At 37.9% G+C, this 22,631-nt stretch overlaps 1 pseudogene; it reads left to right on the top strand.

Annotated features, from left to right (window-relative positions):
• Positions 1–14,434, top strand: part of LOC137502149 (small ribosomal subunit protein uS17-like) — a 39,116-nt pseudogene extending 24,682 nt beyond the window's left edge.
• Positions 14,435–22,631: the final 8,197 nt, after the last annotated feature.

The raw sequence follows: 22,631 nt of genomic DNA on the forward strand, positions 1-22,631 counted from the left end.
TATTATATTATGTTTAGATTGATACTTTCACGGCTCGTAATTGTATACATGTCGGAAAACAAGGTGACATTCTTTACGTTTCGCTGAAAACTTTACTCTGCGTCTTTCCGGTACAGCAAAAGCCCAAGAGCTTATTACAATGTTTATAATATAATGTTAGTTTTTTAATATATATCAATTTGGACCAATGTAATATAATATGTGTTCCACGTCATTAAATTTGTACCTGTCTGAAGCACAATAAATAAGTAAATAAACAGATCTTGTGTTCTATTGGTAAAGGTCCTAAATTTAGCTGTAGCCTCAAGAGATTTCAGTTCTTGTCCCCTTTACTGTGTTTGGAAGACACGCTTCTTTAACGTGAGTACTTCTACAATATTTATTACTGCTTTCAGGTACTTTCATTTCTAGTATTATTGACAATGTACAGTTTTCTGCCAAATTATCATACTCACAAGGAGAATAAGATATTTCTTCTGATTTATCTTGGAACATATAGCATATACAGATTGCGCTTCCTCCATTATATGAATATTTGACATGGGTTACAGTAAATCTTCACGACAAAAACAACTTTATAATCGCCAACCATTTTTCACACTGAACTAACTACATTATTAGTACTTTGTGAAATTCGGCTTAGCTGTAATCACTTGAAATTCATTTTCTTGTCAGTTATTGTGCTTTTCCAAAACTCATTTACCCTTTTTATCAGCACACTGTAGTAGGTAATAACTCTTCATGTCTTTATATATTTCTTCTGCGCCATACAAATGTTTTCTATTGGGTTCAGGTCAAGAAAACTTGTTGGCCATTCTATGGGATAGCTGTATCAGATTTTGCCTTATATCACGGTGCAGAATCAAGTATGACTGTATGATCTTTGAGATAAAAGTTAATTGCTCAAAACTACCTCTTGATAATCTTCCCCCATTGTTCGTTGAAGAACTTCGACGTCTTTAAAAATGCAGTACGTACCAGTGAGTATAATAATTTGGCAGACCACTGTATTTTAAAGCTGCTGCGAAATTACACGGAATGCTGGAGATTTATTCGAAGTACCACAAGTACAAATTAAGTGAATTAACTGAAAGAGTAAAATAAAATATTGTTTCGTAGTAAATTGAAGATCTCTGGAAGTGTGTTTAAATAGCCGTAAATGTTAAGAATATTGATTTTGCATTGCTAATTTGCGAATTTCTGTTTCACATTAATTTGCACATATCTGATTTGCGAAGTTTATTCATGATTAGAATTAAGCTGTCTTTACAAAATATTCCAATATATTGCTATCACCTCATTGTAAATTTTGTGTTGTGAGTAGAGTATTCTTATTACTTGTAGGTTTTCAAAAGTGGAAACCTTTTCAGATGTAATTTGTAGTTGAATAAATTGTTAAGATGTACGATGTCCTTTGTCCATTGTGATAGCTCATATATTTGAGCAGCATGAAATAAATAAATAAATAAATAAATAAATAAATAAATAAATAAATAAATAAATAAATAAATAAATAAATAAATAAATAAATAAATAAATAAATAAATAAATAAACAAACAAACAAATAAATAAATAAATAAATAAATAAATAAATAAATAAATAAATAAATAAATAAATAAATAAATGATTTAGAAAAGTCTGTCCTAGAAGAAAGGTTACACAAGAAGGAAGGAGCGTATTGCATTACTAAGAATTTTTACAAAAATGTTTTCTTATTTAAAAATCTAAAAATAAGACACAATAACAGTAGAAAACAGTGGTTTTGAACTTTGGGTTACATAAACCAAAATCACAAGAAAAATAGAATCATGAAAAATATAACAGAAACAATAGTAAAAGTGGATTTCGCTTTTTTTGGGTCATATCTATACAATGGATGATAACAAATTGACAAGAACGGATAAAGAAGTAACTTTAGGAGAAAACACAACGACGGTCTGGATACAAGGTTTAGAATGAAATAAAATAGTAGGAAATTTTTGAAGGAGAGATTTTAAAAAAAATTTTTAAGAATGGAAGGATTCCAAGGAAGTGGCCTGAGGATATGAGAACAAATCATAGTGTGATGATGAAGGAATACCGGAAAGAACTGAAGAGAAAACAATTAGGAAGGATGAATTAAAAGGGACATGTGGTCTCTAGCAGACATCATAGTAAGGAGGAAGAAATAAATAGCACAAGTAGTAGGTGTTCCTGTTTTAGATTATTATTTTGACTATTTAGCTCAGAGCTCCAATGACCAAACCTGATCTAAGAATATGAGGAACTGCAACTAATCACAACAGATGTCTATGTTTCTTTTGCTAGTTGCTTTACGTCGCACCGACACAGGTAGGTCTTGTGGCGACGATGGGATAGGAAAGGGCTAGGAGTGGGAAGGAAGTGGCCGTGGCCTTAATTAAGGTACAGTCCCAGCATTTGCCTGGTGTGAAAATGGTAAACCACGGAAAACCATCTTCAGGACTGCCGGTAGTGGGGTTCGAACCTACTATCACCCGAATACTGGATACTGGCCGCGCTTAAGCGACTGCAGCTATCGAGCTCGGTCAGATGTCTATTAGCCACAATGCTATAGATTTCGTGTTACCACTATTAACTTATCACACGTAAGTGCAATTCATCAGAACAGCGCAATGAAAATCTTCATTAATAAAACTGACCACAGACCGCATAATCATTAGGGAGATCAGCCTAAAGCTTTTAAATACAAAAAATAAGACTATCCATGCTGAGATAATTTTTCTCGACTAGAACAATAACAGGAATTGATGAGGTTTCTCAGGATATACTGAAGGCTATAGCTTGGCATATAGTACCATACCTGCAGTACTTATCGGATTACTATTTGCAGGAAGGAACTATACCAAACGAATGGAAAGTCGGTATAGTAGCGCCAGTGAACAAAAGACCGGGTGATGAACATAATACAGATAGTTACAAGCCAAACAGCTTGGCATGTGTTGCTTGTAAGCTCCGGGAAACCATTCTTGCTGACTATATTAGACGCGTTTGTGAAATCACCAACTGATTTTGATAGAAGGCAGTTCGGTTTTAGGAAAGGTTATTTCTGTAAGGCTCAATTTGTAGAATTCCAGCAAGATACAGGAGATATTTTAGATTCAGGAGGTGCAACACATGTTTGATAACTTTTTCTAGCAAGGAGCTATAAGTTACCTAATGAATGTGTAGTTACTATAGTAGCGCCAGTGTACAAAAAAAAGTTGATAAACATAAGGCGGATAATTACAGGCCTGTTAGCTTGACATGTATTTCTTCTAGACTCTGAGAAATCATTCTCTCTGATTATATTAGATATGTTTGTGAAATTACGAAATGGTTTTGTTAGAAGACAGTTTTGGTTTAGGAAAGGTTAATCCTGTGAGGCTCAACTTGAAGCAGTCCAGCAAGATACTGCAGATATTTTATATTTAGGAGGTGAAGTGGACTGGGTCTCTATTGCTCTATCCAAGTCCATTTCACAGCATAACTCATGGAAGATTTACAAAAATTAGGACTATTGTACTAGACAAAATATTCACTGAGTGGGTGCCTAAATTTGTAGGAAATAGAAGTCAGAGTATAGCTAAGAAAAAATAAAAAATCATTATCCGATCTAGTTATTATAAATAGAGGTGTTCCGCAAGGCAGTATTATTGGACCTCTGTATTTCCTTATATCTATCTGTGAGATGAAACGACAAGCTGAAGACAGACAATGGTTGAATCGACAAGGCATTGCCTTTAGACATTGATTAATTGATCCAAACGATATGAATATGATGCATTCCTTCCTATTTAGCTTGTTTTGATACATATGCAGCAACTTTACTTAATATTATTACTTCCTTAATTTTGCAGTTATTCGTTGTAAAGTCTCCCCAAATAAATTCTGGATCTCTCGCTATATTACTGTAGTAATGGCTCTCAAAATACGTTATTCATCGAACTAAGCAGAGACTCCCCTACTGTTGCGCAGGGGAAGATCCCATTCTTACACATTGAGGAAACATGCACCCTTATACTATTATAAGAGAGAGACTAGGCGAGTTGGCCATGCGGTTAGGGGCGCGCAGCTCTGAGCTTGCATCCGGGAGATAGTGGGTTAGAATCCCACTACTGGCAGCCCTAAAGATGGTTTTCCGGTTTTTCTAATTTTCACACCAGGCAAGAACTGGGGCTGTACATTAATTAAGGCCATGGCCGCTTCCTTCCCATTCCTAGCCCTTTCCTGTCCCATTGTCGCCATAAGACCTGTCTGTGTCGGTGCGACGTAAAGCCACTAGCAAAAAAGGACTATTTTAAGATATTAGAACAATAGAAATGCTTTATAGAATAGTGACTAAGCTAAGATCACAGCGAACATTTCATTCATGGCATGCCTGTCTTATACAGTGGCTTTGTATCTCTAAAGTTCGCATTCCACGTTACTACCGCAACTCCTAAATCAATAGCTAATCAAGGGCGAGCCTCAAAGGGAACTTGTCTCCAAGACGGCGTCAAGAGAAGTCACATACCACTCGATCAGTTGTTCTCAAACTTGTTCACTAACTTCGTTCTATCAAACCATCTTGTGCGTGTCCCACCCATTCCTGGCGTTCACAAGCAGTGTTCAGAACGAGTTACCAACAGGAGAGAGAGTTCAAGCACGTATTTATGCGTAGAGGTGGCGCTAATTATTTTAAGGGAAGTAGGAATATCGTAACTTGCCAATGGTACAATTCCCAAATACATTTTTCCATACATGTGAAACTTCTATTGATTGAAATATTTTTACTTTAATAAGCTGCAATTCGTGGGAATACTTACATAAAATAAAGTCCACATGTGCCTGTCAGTTACTTGTGCGGCTAATGTGGAAAATCCCCAAAGATTTTTTCAAGCAATTTTCACTGGTGTATTAAGAATTTATGAACGTACGTTCAGTGTATGGAGCTGTACTCTATACAGCGGATATTTTAGGGAAGAAACTCAAAGAAGAAACGTCCCCCGAGGGATTTCTTGGTTTACGCTGCCTAAACCGGTAACGATAGTCCCGAAGTATGTGTGGAAGGTTGTTTGCCACGGAAAGTGATTTCTTGTGTTACGAGGGAGATGTTAATGGAATTTAGAAGCGAGTAATGGAAACGTTTTTCACACTGTGGTTAATTTATTTATTTTAAGTTAAATGTTTAATTATGAAAAATTGTCCTGAATATTCGAACCTCATAAAACTGGATTGGTCAAGAAGTTTGAACTAGTGGAGAGAAAAAGTCTGAGGAAGATACTGGGACCCCAATGAATAGAGGATGGATCATACAGAAAGAAGTGAAATAAAAAATTATATCTCAAGATGGAAAATATCTCAGATACCATCCGGAGGAGGAGAGGCATATCCTTCGGACATATCTACAGAACGAACTCAGGAGGACTAACTAATCAGACAATAAGATATTTTGAGATCAGAAAAAGTAAGTTGTGCTGGTATCAGGAGGTGAAGGAGGACCTAGAAGAAATGGAAATACAAGGAACGGAAATCACCGACAGGAATGCTTACAATTCGAGGATCAAAGCCATGAAGAGGTGTCAAGAAAAAGTTAGATCCCTTACCCAAGAGTCATTGACATATATGACGATAAAATATTCATGGACAGGAGAAAGTAGGAGATTGCAGAGTGAAAGAACGAAGAACTGGACAAGGATTAAACCCAAAACAGGATCAAGCTGAGTTCGAATTAACGTGGTTCATAGTCGGCCAAAACGAAAGAATAATAATAATAATAATAAATATAACAATAATAATTGTAATACGAAATCCCGCAAATCATCCATATTTGATTCATGCAGTGACTTTTTTGTTTTGTTGTGAGTATGTTGCTAAGAAAGATATGGTAAGAGGTGTGTAGACATACATGGAATTATGTGGTAATGAAACAACAAAATAAATGTTCTTTGAAGCAACGAACAGTCCACTAAGCTGCTACAGTCGTAAATATATTCATCCAGTATTACGAAATTTATCATATATATGCGATATTTATCTCCAGGAAATGTATTAACCTATACAATAGTGAACGTGGTTATGGCGGCAGATTATTGCAGCTGGGAATGCAGAGACGCCATTTTTGCTGCAGACGGGTACGGAACTACAGAGCTGTAGTTAAACAGAGAAACAATTTAACAAGTGATGCCGACTACCCGTGTTTACATTACTATGAAGCGGAGTTCAACCAATCAGAAACGATTCTAATAAAACAGTGTGGAAAGTACATTACTGTGCAGCGGGCTTCAACTTATCAGAAACGATTCTAATAAAACAGTGCGGAAAGTACATTACTGTGAAGCGGAGTTTGACCAATCAGAAACGATTCTAATAAAACATTGCGGAAAGTACATTACTGTGAAGCGGAGTTTAACCAGTCAGAAACTATTCTAATGAAACAGTGCGGAAAGTATATTACTGTGAAGCGGAGTTCAGCCAATCATAAACGATTCTAATGAAACAGTGCGGAAAGTACATTACCGTGAAGCGGGCTTCAGCCAATCAATGACGATTCTAATAAAACAGTGCGGAAAGTACATGACTGTGAAGCGGAGTTCAACCAACCAGAAACGATTCTAATAAAACAGTGCGGAAAGTACATTACTGTGAAGCGGAGTTCAACCAATCAGAAACAATTCTAATAAAACAGTGCGGAAAGTACATTACTGTGCAGCGGGCTTCAACTTATCAGAAACGATTCTAACAAAACAGAGCGGAAAGTACATTACTGTGAAGCGGAGTTCAACCAATCAGAAACGATTCTAATAAAACAGTGCGGAAAGTACATTACTGTGAAATGGAGTTTAACCAGTCAGAAACGATTCTAATAAAACAGTGCGGAAAGTACATTACTGTGAAGCGGAGTTCAACCAATTAGAAACGATTCTAATAAAACAGTGCGGAAAGTACATTACTGTGAAGCGGAGTTCAACCAATCAGAAACGATTCTAATAAAACTGTGCGGAAAGTACATTACTGTGAAGCGGTGTTTGACCAATCAGAAACGATTCTAATAAATCAGTGCGGAAAGTACATTACTGTGAAGCGGAGTTTAACCAATCAGAAACGATTCTAATAAATCAGTGCGGAAAGTACATTGCTGTGAAGCGGAGTTTAACCAGTCAGAAACGATGCTAATAAATCAGTGCGGAAAGTACATTACTGTGAAGCGGAGTTTAACCAGTCAGAAACGATTCTAATGAAACAGTGCGGAAAGTACATTACCGTGAAGCGGGCTTCAGCCAATCAATGACGATTCTAATAAAACAGTGCGGAAAGTACATGACTGTGAAGCGGAGTTCAACCAATCAGAAACGATTCTAATAAAACAGTGCGGAAAGTACATTACTGTGAAGCGGGCTTCAACCAATCATAAACGATTCTAATGAAACAGTGCGGAAAGTACATTACCGTGAAGCGGGCTTCAGCCAATCAATGACGATTCTAATAAAACAGTGCGGAAAGTACATGACTGTGAAGCGGAGTTCAACCAATCAGAAACGATTCTAATAAAACAGTGCGGAAAGTACATTACTGTGAAGCGGGCTTCAACCAATCATAAACGATTCTAATGAAACAGTGCGGAAAGTACATTACCGTGAAGCGGGCTTCAGCCAATCAGTGACGATTCTAATAAAACAGTGCGGAAAGTACATGACTGTGAAGCGGAGTTCAACCAATCATAAACGATTCTAATGAAACAGTGCGGAAAGTACATTACCGTGAACCGGGCTTCAACCAATCAAGGACGATTCTAATAAAACAGTGCAGAAAGTAACTTCAGAACAGTAAACTTTCATTTTTCGTACTCTTTTGAGTACGAAAGTACGAAACAGGAGACATGTAAAAAGTTACAGGAAGGTGCAGAGTAAAATCTCCAGGCAACGATTACCAATGCAACGATCATCATCTCTATAATGATAGAATAGCCTGGATCCGGCTTGTATTCCATTAGTTAAGTGTAGGATTGTCCAGCTCCATGAGTAAATGGTTAGCGTGCTGGCCTTTGGTCCTGGATTCGATTCCCAGCATGTTAGGGAATTTTAACCATCATTGGTTGATTTCTCTGGCGCGGGAACAGACTGTATGTGACGTCTTCATCATCATTTCATCCTCATCACGACTCGCAGGTCACCTAAGGGCGTCAAATCAAAAGACCTGCATCTGGCAAGCCGAAGTTGTCATCGGACTCTCCCGGCACTAAAGGCCATACACCATTTCATTTTATTTCAGTGTGGAATTCATCGTGATTTAACGAACTCACGATAACGATAAATGTCTTTTATTAAGAATGCTTTTTACAGACTCCCTTGAATGCTTTCCACTGTTAATACGATAATACGAAGAGTCAGGAAGACATATCGCCGTCATTTGAAGAGAAAGTATCTCAAAGAAGCATCCATATTTCTAGCATGATATTTTACGTCTTGTACAAGCGTACCTATATGTATCGTTTTCCTGTTTGGAATTGCCACCTAGGAGCCTGTAATGAAGCCTTTATTTTAAAAGAGTATCGTAACCGTTAGAAGTTGGCCTCCATTAATTTGCTTCCTTAGGGATGCCACTACTGTTTTCTCTTCGCCCAATCAGCGGCCAGTCTGCTATACACAACAGAGGATCGCACTTGTCTGGTCATCGGTATGTTGAAGTTCGCACCTCGCTTAAGGTGGCTGCGCGCTGGGGCAACCAAAAAGGTAAGCTAATACTACGTAACCATGTGGCTCTATAAACATCAAGTGGCCGACGGAGATACTTCAGCATCTTAGACTTTCAAGTTCAGGGTAGTGCTGTTTCCTGGCCCATTTCAATGTAGAGATTGTCTTAAATTAATTATTAATTGTTTCCTTCGTGAAACGAATTTAACGGCTCGAATGAGCGTAATATTTTAAAACGAAGCACGACTGTGGACACACGTTTCCTTTCTTCAAACTTTTATGTTGTGAATAAGACCTTCCGTTTTTTACTATTTCGGCTGTAGTTTTTCCATTTTTCTAATCAGCAAGTAACATAGGCATATCCTCTGTTTCACTGAGCCTCGCGCCCCCATAAGTTTATTGTAACGTAATATTATGGGATAGTTTCGTAGGTTTAAACATCCCTTTCCTAATTTTGTCGGCCAATTTTCTAAATTTTGTTTACGATCTCCTTTCGGAATGTAAATGTCAGTCAATCAATCAATCAATCAATCAATCAATCAATCAATCAATCAATCAATCAATCAATCAATCAATCAATCAATCAATCAATCAATCAATCAATCAATCAATCAATCAATCAATCAATCAATCAATCAATCAATCAATCAATCAATCAATCAATCAATCAATCAATCAATCAATCGATCAATCAATCGATCAATCAATCAATCAATCAATCAATCAATCAATCAATCAATCAATACTGTACTGCATATAGGGCAGTCGATCAGGTGGCAGATTCCCTATCTGTTGTTTTCCTAGCTTTTTCTTAAACGATTGCAAAGAAATTGGTAATTTATTGAACACCTCCTTGGTAAGTTATTCCAATCCCTAACTCCCCTTCCTATAAATGAATATTTAGCCTAATTTTTCCTCTTGAATTCCAACTTTATCTTCATATTATGATCTTTCCTACTTTTAAAGACACCACTCGAATTTATTCGTCTACTGATGTCCTCCCACGCCATCACTCCACTGACAGCTCGGAACATATCACTTACTCGAGCAGCTCGTCTCCTTTCTCCCAAGTCTTCCCAGCCCAAACTTTGCAACATTTTTGTAACGCTGCTCTGTTGTCGGAAATCGCCCAGAACAAATCGAGTTGCTTTTCTTTGGATTTTTTCCAGTTCCTGAATCATCCGGTGATGGTCCCATACACTGGAACCATACACTAGTTGGGGTCTCACCAGACACAAACATGCTCTCTCCTTTGAATCCTTACTATTACCCCCTAAATACCATCATAACCATGTGCAGAAATATGTACCCTTTATTTACAATCACATTTATGTGTTTATCCCAATGAAGATCTTTCCTTATATTAATACCTAGATATTTATAGTGATCCCCTAAGGAAACTTTCACCCCACCAACGCAGTAATTAAATCTGAGAGGACTTTTCCTATTTGTGAAACTCACAACCTGACTTTTATCCCCGATTATCATCATATCATTGCCTAGTGTCCATCTCACAACATTATCGAGGTAATTTTGAAGTTGCTCACAAACTCATTTATTACTCTATACGGAATAACATCATCTGAGAAAAGCCTTACCTCGGATTCCGCTTCTTTACACATATCATTGATATATATAAGAAAACATAAAGTTTCAATAATACTGCCTTGAGGAATTGCTCCTTTTTAACTTCGGGATTAACTCCATTTCGTATGTAATGTTGTTGATGTTGTCGTTGTCTGCATTATTGTGAAAAGGGCAACAAGGTTTTGACTGTGTTTTTCGTGGTACCTGAATGCATGTAACTCTTAGAAGATGCGAACGCAAATTGTCCCTTGTTATTAACGAGACTCTGAGAGTACACGACCTGTTGCATGTTTTTCGAACCTTCTAAATGTTATAATACTATTACTACTTGTTATTCAGAGCGATCGTTTCCCCACTCTTGCCTTAGTTTGTTCAAAAAACGCAAGGGAAACAATGAGAAAGAAAATAAAGGAAAACGAGACACCAAATACATTATAGTTTTGCCTTCATGCGGTCGTATTTTGGCTTTACGTCGATACAGGTAATACTGAGAGAAGCATTCTGACAGATTTCGCTGAAGGGAGGAACAATGCACGGTCCATTGCACGGTCTTGCCGAAATCCTATATTCCTTTCTCCTTCCCTTTGCTTTCGGCTCACTTGTTCGTTCGTCCACACCGCTCAGATGTGAGAATTTTGGCAACTGCAAGCAACACGAGCCGGTCGTAGCTTATCTTCATGGCAACCGCAGTGGATTCACCCTCGTTTCCATGGCAACCATACCCCCTACTCCGTTCTCCCCACCCAGGCAGGCAGGCAGGCAGGCAGGCAGGCAGTAAACGGACTTCCCTCTAACAACTGTCAGAATGCTTCTTTCAGTATTACGACCACTCTGGACGACCGCAAAATTTATTATTATTATTATTATTATTATTATTATTATTATTATTATTATTATTATTATTAGCGTATTCTACCAATAATGAAAGACGTTAAGCAAACAACTCAATCAAGCTTGTTCTTCCAATAGGCTTTCATTCTCTCTGAGAAGGCTTGTTTTTATCTTCAAAATTACCTCGATAATGTTGTGAGATGGACACTAGGCAATAATATGATGATAATCGGGGATAAAAGTCAGGTTGTGAGTTTCACAAATAGGAAAAGTCCTCTCAGATTGTAAATAAAGGGTACATATATCTGCACGTTCTTCCGACCATTTCGGTCTGCACTGTTTTTGCTTTGGTTGCTCTGATGTAACTTCCCACTTGTTGACTTTGTGTCTGAAGGTGTCTCTTTCTAAAATGTCTGTTGCACATATGTTTGCGTTTTTGAGGTCCTTTCGAAGTTCGTCCAGCCAAGGTGTTGAATTCTTAAGTGAGCTAACATAATTTAATATTCTTTTTGACAGTCGATTTTCTGGTAATCTTGTGAGGTGTCCAAAGAATTTCATTCGTCTTTTCTTAATGTCAATTTCAATGTTTGAAACTTTTTCTGTTGTTTTGATTGATTGTAGCCTGTAACCATCTTGGGTATATCTTGCTCCTAGGATTTTCCTGATGATCTTCCTCTCTTGCTTTTTTATTGCTTCTAATTCTTGTTTACTGTTAAGTGACAATGTTTCACTTGCGTAAAGGACTGTTGGTTTTATGACTGTGTTGTAATGCCGAATTTTTGTCTGTCTTGACATGCATTTTTTGTTGTAGATGTCTTGAACTATTATTATTATTATTATTATTATTATTATTATTATTATTATTATTATTATTATTATTATTATTATTATTATTATTATTATTATTATTATTATTGGTGTTGTTTTGTCAGCCTCTGGGGTCCAATCCACCTCGGGAAGTCAAATGAGTTGGCGGTTTTGATTCCCTCCTTGGCCTTCCTCAAAGTGGTTATCAGTGGTTTCCCATTTCTGCTCCAATCAAATGCTGGGATGTTACCTAACTTAAGGCCACGTTCGTTTCCTTCCCCATTACTTGCCCGTCCCCCACGAAGCCTCTATTCATCATAGCAGGTGAGGCCATCTGGACGAGGTACTGGTACTCCTCCCCAGTTTCATCCCAGGCCAAATGTATCACCCTCTAGAACACTGCTCGGAGGCCATAGAAGTTGAAACTCTCGCTGATTCCGAGGGAAAAACAACTCTGTAGGGCAAAAGCATTAAATATACAATAATAATAAATTATTATTATTATTATTATTATTATTATTATTATTATTATTATTATTATTATTATTATTATTATTATTATTATTATTATGAACCATGGCGTCCTTGGAGAAAGAAAATTATGGGACGAAATAACTAAAATTGCTTTTAACTAGCACATCCTGCAACACCAGATACGAGAACGGACCGTAATTCAACTCAACAAAGGGGGCATTATAAATAAAAGATGCTTCTAGTTCCCTTTTATAGATCCAACAATTCAAAATGTAAAGTGTTTCGTAATAAATAAAGAATAAGAGGAATACGTTGAATAAAAAGGAAAGAAATGAATGAATTAATAAAAGACAATAATAGTAGAATGAGAGAATATACAAAAGGAGACAAAGAGGAAGGAAAGGAAAAATTAAAACTTTTATCGTTTCATATTACAACTGAGAAAGACAGGTGGGTGGGGTGGGGGCAGGATGAGAGTATAAACGTACCTTTTGAAAAGCGACCACATTTCCAACTCAAAGCTTGTCGAGAAAATTTGCATTTCAATGCGCCATATTGTGCTCAGGTGGAAGGAGTCGCAGGTTAAGAATAATTAGGAATCCACAAGAATCGACTTGCAAGTGGAGTAATGAAATAGCAAGCTCAATTCATCCGCGAACGTTATGTTATATCCTCAAGGCAGGTGCACGTACTTTGATTAGGCTCTCCGGCTTGGAGCAAAACGGGATGATTTGATCAATAGAGGTACAGGACAATATCGAGCGATGAATGCGGTCTATGTATTTTGTCTTCACCATTAATAGTAGCTGAAGACATTTTAACTTTAGAACTGCCAAACGTCACTCTTGAGAGGCATTATAATATCACTATAGTCGCGGTCACCAAATTAGGTGGGTCAGAGAAGTTACCAAGGTTATGTACCAGCTGGCGAAGTAATGTCGAATTAAACCATTTCGGATCGCGAAGCAGTCTCCCTCCCTAGCTCCTGATGTTACCTCCCAAAAGTTGCAAAACAAATTATACTACAAGCTCCGGTAAAGAGTGCTGATTTCATCTGAATAACAATTTTACACATAAACAAAAAATATCATTATTAAGAACATAAATCTGAAGAAATGAATTTAAATCCTTAAAATCATGTATTGACATTTTCAATAAGAGGCCACGTTTTTGTTTTTTCAGCCAGTGAGAAAAATGTAGAAAATCGTCTAACTTAAAAATTTACCTGAAACATGTTTTCATGGGTCTTTTAGTTTTCCTAGAAAATGGCTTGGAATTTGGCCATATGAATGTCGGTAGCTGAGGTCCTTCGGGTCGCACGCGCCAGCGCAGGATATAGGACCTGGAACTTACTTTCTGACTACGTATTAATCTGTATCAGTTTTATTAAAATATATTTATTCGATTACGGTTTACAATATCACTTTAAATACTTCAGTACTATATTTTGGATTGTGTAATATAGAAAAGAGAACTACTTTAAAGAATACGGGGACCTGGAGAGGATCGGCTTCGACTAGACAGCACTGTACGGTCAGTGTTGCCAATCCGCAAATATCTAACAGATAGGCCTATAGCTGATCAGACAGAGAGAACAGCCAAACGTGAACCTTGTGCGGAAGGCCGGGCTCAATCAGAAGGCGCTTCGACACTACCGCAATGTTGGTCTTAGTTTCAAAACACCAAGAGAGGCCATTGAAAGAACCTACATCGACAAGAAGTGCCCATTCACTGGTAATGTGTCCATTCGTGGTCGCATCTTGACTGGCGTTGTTCAAAAGATGAAGATGCAAAGGACTATTTTCATCAGACGTGATTAACTGCATTATTTTCGAAAATACAACAGATTTGAGAAGAGACATAGGAACATGTCTATTCGTTTGTCACCATGCTTCAGGAATGTGGAGATTGGCGATGTAGTGACTGTCGGTGAATGCAGACCTCTCAGCAAGACAGTGCGATTCAACATTCTGAAGGTTTCAAAAGGAACTGGAGCCAAGAAAAGTTTTAAGAAGTTCTAGTGTCACTCTTCAACATGTAAATAAAAAATTAAAACTTGTTTGTAACTTTAAAAAATCCGTGTTCAGAGGTAAGCGACTCGCGACCATCTTCCGCTTCGCCGTTCCCAAATCTGACAACAGAGCAGTTTTCCTCACCCGTCTAATTCAGTGGTCGCAGGTTTAGAATGCCAATGTCGCATGCGAGATGCATAGTACATGCATTCGCTTAAGCAGCTATAACATCATTTATATTTCACTGATGTTATGAAGCTTTGTCTTTCATCACATATTCCTCACTAGCCGTAAATGACTCATTCAAGGCCAGGGCACGTATAACGTTAGGTGCCCTCTCGTTACCCCACTGTGATCTCAGTTGCTATGCAATTTCGCGCTCGCTCGCTGTTGCTGTTAGTTTCTGTGGATGCCTTTCGACCAATTATTGAGTTTATTTTTATATCGTTTCTTCTGAAGCGTATCTGGGGGGTTCAGCACATCTGGAGACCTCTGAGGCCTGGCAGGAAGAGAAAATTCTACGAGAATGACTCCGAGCAGTGCTCGACGGATGACAGAACAGTGTGCAGTTCGGAACTTTTAATTATGTTTTGTTTCTCTGTGTTTAACTTTGAGAACTTAATATTTTGAAAACCTAGGAGAAATTTTCCTTCATTTGTACACGTTAATTTTTAAAAATGAATTTTTTAATCATTAATGGTGAACTTGAAGGTATAACACAAAAAATAATTTTCCAAATCTTTAATCGCCCGATAATCAACAGATAAGTAAGTAAATTATCTAATATTTATATGAATGTTACATAAAGTGTAATATGGTGTGCAGAATGTCTTTTTTCTGTCTAAGCGTGCTTAAATTTGTTTAAAGGATAAATGTGCAATTTTAAGTAAATGGCCTGACATGTAGGGAAAGACATTCGGCACTTCTATGGTTAAGGGACAGTCTGGAGTTAAACAGATCTTTCTACCTAAAGTTTGAATTTTCATGGAAGTTTCAGAGACTGTCTTATAAGTAATATTCGCAAATGGAAGATATGTCGATTGGAAGTTCCTCAGAAAGGATTTGACTCCTAGAAAAGTGTCCGAGAGTTTTGTCTTTCACCTGATGTCAAACAAGGAACTGTATGAGAGAGTCGAAAGTATAACCACCATTGTGAAGAAACGAAGGTTAACCTTTAACGGTCACCTGAAGACAATGTACCATCAAAGATTATGCTTTACAATCTTATTGGGTATTTACTTCACTATTCTTCAAACTTATGAATACACTGAAGCCCCCTTTACCGTCAGTTATGCTGTATATGGATTAACTTTCTTTATGGCAACAGGATTTCATGGTTTACATGTAATTATTGGTGCTACATTCCTTCTTAACTGTTTCTTTCCTTTCTTATATCATTATTAATATTAATATCTTTTTATTTTCTATTTATTCTAACTCTTAATATTAAATGGAGACGACGGACGTGGCGTGTAGAGACTAACGATGACAGCCGTGGTAACCCTCCCTTGGGAGCGTAACGTATCCGGAGTATCTGATGGACCTCATGGCATGCCCAAGGAGTCTCGAGTTTCTTTTCTTTTGTTGTTAGTTGTTATTGCATTGTGAACATGTATCGGGGATAATCGCCTGTTATGTTCAATAAACACTATACTATACATTCGTTCTAATTTGTTTATTGCAACATTTAATATGTCATTTATCTATAAGCACAAATTGATCACTTTGCAGGAAAAAAGGAAAAATGGAAATCTCATCACCGCTGGCTGAAGTAGGTGCAAAAACATATGCAGGCAAATGATATAAAACCAGTGGACATAATGCAGAAGACCATCTTTAGGTAGACAGTTGCGCGGTTGAGGGATGATCCACAGAAAGAACCTGCTAAACCGCAGAACATTTCGGCGAAAAAACGGCTGAAAATGAGCTATGTAAACAAAAAGATGTAAGATTAAGAAAGAGGGGCAGATAGTTTGTGTAACCGTAGTCTACAGTTGGATGTGTAGATATAAGTAAATAAATAATATTCCCAAAAACCACTAACGATATAATTTAACAAAGTTCATAAAAATGTTCTTTATGTTCAAAATCCACATTTGTACGTACCATAATATTTTGAATTGTTAATTCCCTTGATAATACGTGTTCAGAAAGCTCTGTTTATTGATTTAAGATATAATAATTTCTGCTACTTGAAACAAACTGCGATCTAAAAATTCTGTACTCGGGCTTTTAACACAGCTGTGTTATGTATAATGATATGATATATTTCCTTCCCCGTTACCTCTACCGGGTTTGAACTCGTGATTTTCGTGTTTTATAGGCTGGTACTCTATGATTAAACCACAGAACTATATTACTCGTACGTACATAGAGTACATCCTTCTCTTCAACATTTGATAGAATGTAGTAGCATATCATGTGTGCCAGAGGCGTCGCCTCATGGTGTGATTTTTCCACCAAGGTTTATCAAAACTGTTCAACGCATCTGCTGGGACATCTACATTGAGGCCACTCTCCTTCTACTTTCTACTGCATTACCATTGGATATGTTCGAATAATTTTATATACACACTATTGATTCTTCTCATTTTATATCTTGCACTTGGACATTTTTAGGATCCTATGTGGTAGTTCGGCGTTCTGTCCATGATATTCGTAGGACCCGTGATAGACTCAGATATTTTCAAAAGCTTCGACTTTGTTCCTATCAGATTTATTAATTGTCCATGTTTCCGCGATATGTGTGACGACAGAAAATTTCTAAAGATTCTGAAGGTGATCGGAATCAGAAACCAAGAACGAAGAATTATCTCTAACCTGTATAAAAATCAGTCTGCACTGATAAAAATCGAGGGTTTTGAAAAAGAAGCAACAATCTATGGTGGGGTGAGGAAAGGATGCAGTTTGTCCCCTTTCCCTTTCAAAGGTTCTATCGAACAGGCGGTACAGTAAATTAAAGAATAATTCAGAAAGGGAAACACAGTCCAAGGAGAGGAAATCAAAACCCGGAGGTTTTCCGATGATATTGTTATTTTATCTAAGACTGCAGAAGATCTGGATAAATTTCTGGATTGTATGGACAGAGTCTTATGGAAGGAGTACAAGATGAAGGCAAATAAGTCCAAAAGAAAAGTAATGGAGTGCAGACGCACTAAGTCAGTGATGCAGGAAATATTAGATTAAGAAATAAAGTCATAAAAGAATTAGATGCATATTGTTATTTTGGAGGAAAAATAACTAACGATAGGAGGGAAGATAGGACATAAAATGCAGACTAACACAAGGAAGGAAGGCCTTTCATAAGAAAATAAATTTGCTCACTTCGAACATTGAAATAGAAATTAGATGTTTTTAAGAATTTCGTGTGGAACGTGGCATTGTGTGGAAGTGAAACATCGATGATAAGTAGCTCGTAAACAAGGACAATAGAAACTTCCAAAATGTGGCGTTATAAAAATGCTGAAGGTGAGATCACGAGTCATGGATGAAGTGCTACTTAATAGAATTGGTGAGAGGAGATCGATTTGGCTAAATTGGGCGAGGAGAAGAGACAGAATGGTATTATAGATCTTAAGACAACCAGGACTTGTTCAGTTGATTCCTGAGGGAAGTATAGGTGACGGATGCAGGATGTAGTAGTTTAGTAGAAAGTAAGAGGTTAGCTCAGGATAGGGTGGCATGGAGCGCTGCTTCCAACTAGATTATGGACTTATGATGAACAGAACAACAACAGGAAACATCAGGGCGTTGACTACACCATGTATATTCATCTAAAGAAAGCAGAGTAAAGTGAAGCGATCAATAAAGGGAGGTAAAATGAAATGGCGTATGGCTTTTAGTGCCGGGAGTGTCCAAGGACAAGTTCGGCTCGCCAGATGCAGGTATTTTGATTTGACTCCCATAGGCGACCTGCGCGTCGTGATGAGGGTGGAATGATGATGAAGACGACACTTACACCCAGCCCCCGTGCCAGCGAAATTAACCCATTAAGCTTAAAATTCCCGACCCTGCCGGGAATCGAACCTTGGGCCACTGTGACCAAAGGCCAGCACGAGAACCATTTAGCCATGGAGCCGGACAAAGAGAGGTATAAAATGAATACAGACATGATTTAACGGAGCACACTCTGCCCCATTTGAAACTCTAACATTGTTTGCAAAGAACCTCGTAACGCCACAGTTACTAGTAAAGAAATTTCCAAACTTTCGCGTGGTGTTCAAAGTTGGGGCTCACACGCAAGGGCAGCATAAGCATGAAGGCGTAGGCCTAAGCAGTTTTTCACCCGAGCCCCACCTTGAGCTGTTTATAAAGGAAAAAGTTAGAAGTATTCCTGAATGCCCATCCTGCTTTTAAACATGAAATTCTAAGAATGTGTCCGGGAAATATTTTTCAGATAATTATTCCGGAAATAATCCAGACTCACTTATTACAATCCATTACATTACTCAATGTCCTTCAGTTATCGTTTCAAAATTACTGTATTGAAAATAATTCTAGTAACTTACGTGATGAATGACGTGTTCACAGTCCTTCTGTCTTTCACTCCCGTACGGCAATACATGCCAAAGTGTGAAGAAACATTAAGGGAAATTCATCCACCATAACACTTTCCTCATGACTGGGTATATTTATAACAATACAGATTTTTAAAAGGTAATTTGTCTATGGAAAGGCAGACAAAGTGAGAGTGATCGATGTAAATTGTGCATTTGGCAATATCATAATGATGAAGCCGTGATTATCAACTACTGTTATGACAGCTCCTACATCGACGATGATGGATTAAATAATTTAGATATAATGTGGTAAAAATTGGGGTCTGATAATTAAAAATCCCACTTGGTTGTGTAAATAAATGGTTCCTCAGGTAATTAAACTCACAGCATGTAAAATGTTATGTATTGTATTTGAGAAGTGCTATTTCCATATTAAGGAAATTATGGGAAATGCGCGAAGACCACTGGAAAACAGTGGACAGAAGAAAGAAGAAACACCACATCTGTAGAATTTCCAACCAGAATTATAAAGTGTTTATACAATTATTTTTGGTGCCGTCTATAGCGTTTATTTCTTATAAACCACGTTGCTCTTGACCTTCTTTGAATCGAATACAGTTAATATTTTTTTAGTAAATCGATCATTTTCAATCGTCTCCTACGCACGGCATCAGTGAAATTACCTGTTGCTGTGTGCAGGTCTGTAATTTTTCTCTTAATCCGTATGCCATTTAAATGAGTGAGACCACGTATTTTCCTAAGAAATTTTCGTTCTTGTTATCCAATTTCACCAATTTTAGTGTGGCCTCCTAGAGATCTAGTTTCCGAGGCCTGTAATGACGAAGTTTTGCATTACGCGATGTAACTCTTTTATTCTAGTGATTCCATGTTACACTATACTCTTTTTGGAGTTTGGTGGCTCTTTCTAAATTAGCTCTACTCTTCAGTCAAGATGGTAAAATGACTTCTATTATTATTAATTTCGCAACTTTATAGTTGTAATATAGCACGTATTTCGATATTTTGCATATAATAAATATAGCTTAATCATAATTTACATAACTTTAAAATATACGCCTTGATTATTCTCATCGGTATAGAGGTTGCAGCTTTTCCATCATTTGCAATGCCACAAAGTACGTCGTAAATTTGAGATTCTCCACAATGCTTCGGATTTTGGTAGTTTCATTAAGTTTTCTGGAAATGATTTTGGTTTGAGCCCAGTGGGAGAAAGGAGAAAACGAAGGATTGTCACTCTGTCTTCTTTCCATATCCTTGTTACCTCCATAGCCAGAGGAGTATACTTATCGACCTTCTCCCTGTATTTCTGCCTCATATTGTGGTCATTCGGGATAGCGATGTCAGTGAGATATGTGTGTTGATTCTTTGTTTATTATATTTATTATTATAATTATATTCATCATATTTATTTATCATCATGTGACCGTCATAATTTCATCACTTGCAATGCCACAAAGTACGCAGTAAATATGAGATTCTCCACAATCCTTCTGGTTTTCGATATGGTGCTTCAAACTTGGTGTGTAGTCTGGCAGCTGTGACAGCACGCTCAGTATTCCCGTCGCCAGAAACACGAATAATTAAAGGACTTTGACCGAAAGAGATCGCCTAGTCCAGCCCCTGCAGCGTTGTGTGGACAGTTCAATCCTCGTCGGTGTAACACAAAAATAGTGCTTGACTCAACATTAAGTTCACATGGAAAGATTAAAGATGAATGCTTCTGAGTTCAGGACTCTTGAATTCCAGGAACTGACTTGTAAAAGTTGTTAAGAATATAGAATAATCTTACTTGTATACGGAGATAAAATAAACTATTGTAGGTTAAACCAAGAGACTCCGTGGCTAAGGCGGCAGTGCGCCGGTCACTCACCACTGGGTTCCGTGGTTCAAATCCATATCACTCCATGTGAGATCGGTGCTGGACAAAGCGGGGGCGGGACAGGTTTTTATCCGGGTATTCCGGTTTTCCCTGTCATATTCATTCCAGTAACACTCTCTAATATCATTTCACGCGTCATTCATTAATCATTCCCCCAGATGAGTACGACAAGCTTCGGCAGCCGGCACAATTCCTATCCTCGCCGCAATATGGGGACTTCATTCATTCCATTCGTTACCCGGTCGAATGATTGGAAACAGGCTGTGGATTTTCAGGTTAAACCAAATAAAGGAAACTTCTAAACTGAACATTCCGCCTAGTAGTCAATGCCTCAGGTCTATATGGTACGTCATTATGTATTTCGAATTTCTTTGAAATCATTTAGGAAAAGGCTAGGAAAACAACAGATAGGGAATCTCCCACCAGGGCGACTGCCCTAAATGCAGATCAGTATTGATTGATATTGATATTGATTAGCCGATCCGAGTCCTGTTGGTGGAAAAAACTTTGCATTGTCCGAAAGTTGGCCAGCAGATTGGGAGATGTGTTGTTATACAACAAGAGTAGGCTACGTGCCGACATCGGGTTCCAACCCCCTCCGTAACTCATTATCACGATCATCCCACATCAAGAGGAGCACTAACTTATATGATAAATAATAATAATAATAATAATAATAATAATAATAAGAAGAAGAATAAGAATAAGAATAATAATAATAATAGTAATAATAATAATACCGGGTGAATTGGCCGTGTGGTTAGGGGCGCGCGGCTGTGAGCTTGAACCCGGGAGATAGTGGGTTCGGATCCCACTGTCGGCAGCCCTAAAGATGGTTTTTCGTGGTTTCCCATTTTCACACCAGGCAAATGCTAGAGACGTACCTTTATTGAGGCCACGACCGCTTCCTTCCAACTCCTAGGCCTTTCCTATCCCATCGTCGCCATAAGACATATCTGTGTCGGTGCGACGTAAAGCCACTAGCAAATTAATAATAATAATAATAATAATAATAATAATAATAATAATAATAATAATAATAATAATAATCGTCCGCCGCTGTGGTGTAGTGCTTAGCGTGATTAGCTTCTACCCCCCGAGGCACGGGTTTCATTCCCGGCTCTGCCTCGAAATTTGAAAAGTGGTAAGATGGTTGGAACGGGGTCCACTTATCCTGAGTAGAAGGGGGTTCAATTTACATCTCAGCCATCCTCGAAGTGGTTTTCCGTGGTTTCCCACTTCTCCTCCAGGCAACTACAGGGTTTGTACCTAACATCAGGCCACGGCCACTTCTTTCCCTCTTCCTTGTCTTTCCCTTCCAATTTTCCAATCCCCTCAGAAGGCCCCTGTTCAGCACAGCAGGTAAGGCCGCATTGGCGAGGTACTGATCCTCCTCCAAAGTTGTATACCCCGACCCAAAGTCTCACGCTCCAGGACAATGTCCTTGAAACGGTAGATGTGGGATTCCTCGCTGGGAAGAAAGGAATAATAATAATAATAATAATAATAATAATAATAATAATAATAATAATAATAATAATAATAATAATAATAATGCGCCGTTAGGGGCACGAAGCTGTGAGCTTGCATCCGCGAGATAGTGGATTCAAGCACCACTGTCGGCAGCCCTGCAGATAGTTATCCGTGTTTTCCCATTTTCACACCAGGCAAATGCTGGGGGTATACCTTAACTAAGTTCACGGCCCTTTTATTCCCTCTCCTAGGCCTTTCCTCTTCCGTTGTCACCATAAGGCATATCTGTTTCGGTATGACGTACAGCAAATTCCATAATAATAATAATAATTAAAAAATAATATAATATTACATAATAACAGAAAGCATACAGG

This window comes from Anabrus simplex, chromosome 9 (genome assembly GCF_040414725.1).
Source record: "Anabrus simplex isolate iqAnaSimp1 chromosome 9, ASM4041472v1, whole genome shotgun sequence".
Classification (NCBI taxonomy): domain Eukaryota; kingdom Metazoa; phylum Arthropoda; class Insecta; order Orthoptera; family Tettigoniidae; genus Anabrus; species Anabrus simplex.